We start from the raw sequence: 6,056 nt of genomic DNA on the forward strand, positions 1-6,056 counted from the left end.
TATCGGCACGTTTTTTTTTCAGGGTATCTAATATAAAAAAAACGTATTTTTTGTGGTTATTCCTATTGCAGCGAATAACCAGTTTTGATTCTAATATTTTAACCTTATAAAGCTGATAATAAACATACAATCATGTCATTGAATTCCATCGTATAGCAATAAGTGGCAAATCAACGTAACTGGGTGATTCTCAGGAAAAAAGTTACACAAATTAAGGATGTCATTATCCACACCACACTTTTAATACTGCAAATTGTTTTCTACAATATTACACTACGGCGGCTATTAATAGGTTTAGTAAGAATAAATACAATTAAACACTACAGTTACTGTAACCATTTAGTGAGGATAATAACGTTAACTATTTTATTATCTATGTTATTTTTTTATCCTGAGAATCACCCAACTACTGACAAATTGATACACATGTACACAAGTCTATTGAAAGGTAAATCGTTTAAACAGTCCATTTTACTTTGAGGTTGTTTGGGGTCAATACCAAAGCGAGCCTTAAACAGACCACTGAATCCGATCTGGATGTCCAATTGGTTCTGTCCGATAGATTTCAAATTGACTAAAGCCTTTGAGATAAATCACAAGATATGTATTCAGTGTATTGTTTTACATGTCTATCTAGTGTGTTAATTTGTAACTAGATATTGCCTATAGCTACATCCGCGTAGATTCAAGTTAAAGCTATAATTTTAGCTTAATGTATGCATTATAACTAGATTAGGGACTACTTTTTCTATGCCAATTATGTTCATAGCAAATTTAATTAAAGTCAAATAAATCTTAAAATCTGTCCAGACGTTTAAACGTGTGGCACTTAGTAACATTGTCTGTCTGTTACCAAGTGCCAAAAACGTTTTCAATAATATTGCAAGATTTTCACTGCACAAGTTGGTCGATCACAAGTTAAGCTTTGCTTGACGCAGTCGGTCTGTAAATGGGTGACCATCTTTGTTATAACGAGTTCCACAGTATTTCTCTCTTAACATAGGTACATAAGCCTAAATAAACGGTTTTAAACATATCGGCATTACCTATCTAATTATGACACAGTATGGCCCTGAACACCGGACGCGCCGGGTGAAGTATAATTACTTTCCAATGGTTTGGCATTTAGAACAAGTGTTCATAGAACTATATGAGGAAATGTTACGGTTCACTCTTATCAATACGGACATCTCTGTGGAGCTGCAAAGGAGTCTATGACTATACCAAAATCATAGTTATGACTGTTTATGCACTGACGGTATCCTTAAAAATAGCACTGGAATTTATAGCATAGTTTTAAGATTAAAGGCGGATTTTTAAAAGTTGTAAGTACTTCTTCAAAATCTGATATTTAAAAAATTATCATATCATATTTTAATCCATGTTAAACTTAATTAAACACGAAGACCTTTTCTAATAGCATTCTGTTTTCATTTTGTTTGATTTAGAAAAATTGATTCGTTTCGCCCTGCGGCGTACCATGAAAAGCTGATTCATGCTTTGAATAAGTTATCCCACCAAAAACATTTTCAAGTAAAATGTTGCCAAGACGAGCCCAAATGACTCGCACTGTCAAAAGTTATCAGATCTCATGTAGAGCCAAGCTTCTAACACTGCACAACCTAACTCTACAAGGCCTAACTTCACAAAGTCTACACCTTAGTCAAAATGTGTATTCGAGCTTTGTGCATGTGCAATATAAACAAAATTCACTAGATACGACATATCAAGTACTTACTAAGTAAATAATACGCAATCCAAGCAAACACTTTACGAGTGGATATTGCTTTTCTATGTGATACCAGACCCATTGATAACAGTTACATGAAACACATTAAGATATAAAAAATGAGCACAAAATGAACCATTGTTGTTATCGTTATAGCAATTTATAAATATATAATAAAATAGTCATTATTTTTAATTAACTTTGCGTTATTAAAAATAAATGAGAATTGTTAGTGCGATAGGTATATTCTAAGCTAGTCTTTGTTGTATTTTTTAGTAAATCTGGAGGCCTACCGCCATATTGAAAGTTATTGGAGTTGTAGCAGTATGACAGCGCATAGGATGGCAAAAAGCGGCGTCTATATTCCTCAACAGCAGTAATATTAACATGAGAGATGTCTGTTGGATTGAACTTATATAAATAACTAGCTGTTGCCCGCGACTTCGTCCACGTGGTTATAATTTTCCCCGGTTTTTCCACATTTTCCATTGTATCTTCGCTCCTATTAGTCGCAGCGTGATGTTATATAGCCTATAGCCTTCCGTGATAAATGGTCTATTCAAAACAAATAATTTTGAAATCGAACCAGTAGTTCCTGAGATTCAAACAAACAATCAAACAAACAAACTCTTCAGCTTTATATATTAGTAATAGATAGAAGTATAGATTAACATCCTTTAATGGTAAGTAAAATAAATAATATAATTTATCATCCATAAAAAAAAAAATACAACGGCTACCCATGGTTAATTGTTCTGTTTACATGTAGAAAAACTGCGTGCTGCTGGGGAGTCCGTTGCTCCGTTTCTTCTCTCGCAGCAAAAGCATTTAGGAAGCGATGAAGGCTGGCTGTCCAACGTTATAAAACTTTTTAGAAGGTGCTACTTAGTAGCCTAATTTGAATAAATGACGAGAGACGATATGTTAATTTTGGTATTGTTCTTAATCTAAATGACAATAATATTTCATTGATTTATGTAGCAAGTATTAATTTGCCTTTTTTTAAGAACACAACTGCTTGTATTTATTTGTACTGGGTTGACTGTTTAATTAACGACTAGCTATTGCCCGCGGGCCCGCCAAAATCGAAAATAATCCCACTGATACATCAAGATGAAAAATATCCTATGATAGATCCTGGTTATAAACTATATGTGTACTAAGTTCCATCTCAATTCGTTAAGTGTTTTTTGCGTAAAAGAAGAGCTTTCGCGTTTATATTATGAGTAGGAAATATTATAAGGATTTGCGGTTTTGTTCTTCGGCTTTTACATAATATGAATCTGTCATTAGGCCTTCCCCGTCAGTCGGCCTCCTCGTGACAAGTAACTCAAGTAACTCACTCACTACTCAAGTAACGTTCATAAAATGGGTCAATCATCAAATAAGTGCAATTAAGAGCATTAATTACTAATTGATGCATGTTACGCACGGGATATGGGAGTCACCCACTGCAGTTTTACACGACATTTACCTGTAGTAAGTTAAATATGTGTAATTAGTGATTCAATAAGGGAATAGAGTATGTTTTGACCTATATTTTATTGTTGTTTTTCACTTGTTACTTCATATTTAATAGTTTATTTTCCCGTGTTACTGGAAGACTATTAAAAGGACCACTACTGCATCTTATATTTTTCATCTTGTTACTTGTGTAATTTAATTTTATTTTATTATATTGATGTAAAAATATCATAAATTAGCACATTATTTTTCTTCTTTGAATACTATGCGCTATTTTAATTCCCTTCCTTATGAAATCTCTCAATCATTCTAAGGTTTGCTGTAAGAGAACCCAACTCTGGGTTAATCTCGCCTTTGTACATGAACTTTCCAAAACATATTGTCCAAGTTTGTATTTATGTGAAATAAGTATAAATAAATAAAATATATTACCCATATAGCCGAATGTAGCTATACTTATATAGCTAAATAACTTAGCCAGAATTAGCGAGCAGAATCCGGTTACTGCAGTTGTTTGTTTTTTATTATGATGCACAAGGCTAAACAACATGTTACCCACGTTATTTGGAGTATTATATTTCAATTTCGGATTATGCTTTAAAACAAAACTAAAAGAAACAGCTTGTTCAAAAGGCGAAATGTTGATTAAAGTTAAAGTTGGAAGGGTCAAATCATAAGGAAACCAACACACCTGCGAATTTTTAAAAGGTGTGAAAATCTACCGCTGCTTGTTCAACTGCACGGATAGCCGAGTGGAAGTGGTCACCACGTAAAATCTGTGCCTGTAGGATCAACACTTGTGTGATCCACAAACGCTTGTTCTGAGTCTAGGTGTCTTTGTGCATGTGACTTTAATGTTTGTTAAGCTCCCGCGACCAGGATTAAATTATTTAGTGTAGGAGTCGTTTTTTTAATGAATAAAACCCCAGAATATAAAAAAAATGAAGCAGAAGTCATCTGTCGAACGGATTCCGATCGATATTCAGAGAACTGTGAAAGACATATTAATAAAGAGCTAAGCTCAAAGTCCGGGGCAAACCGATTGATGTCAACATATCAATGTTTATAAAACGATTAATTGGATATGAACTATGATCAGCTAGTTAAACTATGAAACTAAACACAAACAGGCTAGACTAGTTCGTATAATATATACTGGTATAGGTTCAAAAAAAACGGAAAAGAACTGCTAATACTAAAACGGCGTGAACAAAAGTATTGAGTGAAAACTAAAAAATTCAAATCGTATGTGTAGTTTTATTTATTAACGGCGATAGTTTTTAAACGCCTTCAAAAAACGCCTTTTTTCTGTTTGACCAGAACTTTAGACTGGATAAACCAATTCAGTTGATTCTTTTTTCATTTAACCTAAAATGTCTGACATTTGGTCCCAAACCTTCAAAGAGAAAAAAAGGTTCTACTCAAACTAATAGCACACTTGTATTCAAATAACATACAAGTTTATTGATCACCACTTGGCTAGTAACCATTGGTAAGGCATAGTGCTTTATCTCCGATGCGTCAAACAAGATCAGTTCGTCAAAGAATAATTAAAGTCACGTTTACGATATGGTAACTATGTCAAACGTGACCAATTGTTGGTCCGTCAATACAGTTACAGTTGATAAAATCTAACGAACTATTGATTAGTTACTGGATATATTCGTCAATATATGAAGAGTCATGGACGCTTCAATTGTATCCAAGATCAATGGAGCGTTTGCCTTTGAGTATGAATGAGAGAAAGAGCAGTTTAAAACAGAGTGAAAATTGATAGCTGAGAAGGGTAAAATGAGTTTAATTTGGTAAGATTTGAGGGCTGCTGCGTAGCTGTAGTTCCTCACATAAACTACTTTTGGTGTAATATAATTGAAGTAGTGGAAGCGTCAAAGCGCCTTACATGGTTTATATCAGCTTTTCTCTTTCACAAAATGAATAATATTGCTTGAAAAGGTGTCGATAAGACATGAGAAATAATGTAAACATCATTATCATCAGCCCATATTCATCCACTGCCAGACAGGCCTCCCCAATTACACGCATCGAGATCTATCTTCAGCGTGTCAAAATGTTAACATATTGAAATGAAACTACTTTTCACGGTCACGGGCGGACTGGCAGTCTGCCCGTGATCATGATACCTGCAAAGGTTTCGAAACGTCGGGAACTAAAATCTAAAATTAACCCGCGATAAAATCCGTAAAAGTAGTTTCATTTCAATGTCTAACATTCGCGTAAACCTAAGAAACCACTATGTTAACATATTTGAGGGAAATAAATATGTCTATAATTCAAACATATCAGTCAGAGAAAGTAGTATCTCTTTTTGCAAAGGCTTGATCAAATGCAATTGTGTAATGCAAACTAAAACTGTAATGTAAAGCAAATCAATGAAAACAGAACGTTCTAATAAGGATGAATTGACCTGTGAATTGAGAGGTCATTTTAATAAAGCTTGCAAATATATTAAGACGGACACCTTTCATCTGTCTTAAAAGGGGCGTGTTTTAAACTTTGTTTTATTAATACTTCAGCCTACAACTGGTTATGAAAGCATCTGTATTCTGACAACACTTATTAAAAGTAATCTATGTATGTGGGCAAGAGCATGCAAAATATCTGCCGACATTGGAAGGAACATGGTTTCTCACAATTTACAGTAAGAACAACTGCGCCAAGAATAATTTATTTTCACTCACCTATCATTTTTTCAACCTTTTTCACCTATCAACTTTTTTGGAAGTCTTTTATATGCGTCGATCCACCACTGAATATTCAAAACCTATTAATTTTAGTCAAAAAAAGTTTAAAATATTAAGTCTGTTAAAAGATGCATCTTGTCTTTTCGTGACAATATTAAGAT

Source organism: Trichoplusia ni, chromosome 22 (genome assembly GCF_003590095.1).
Source record: "Trichoplusia ni isolate ovarian cell line Hi5 chromosome 22, tn1, whole genome shotgun sequence".
Taxonomy (NCBI): domain Eukaryota; kingdom Metazoa; phylum Arthropoda; class Insecta; order Lepidoptera; family Noctuidae; genus Trichoplusia; species Trichoplusia ni.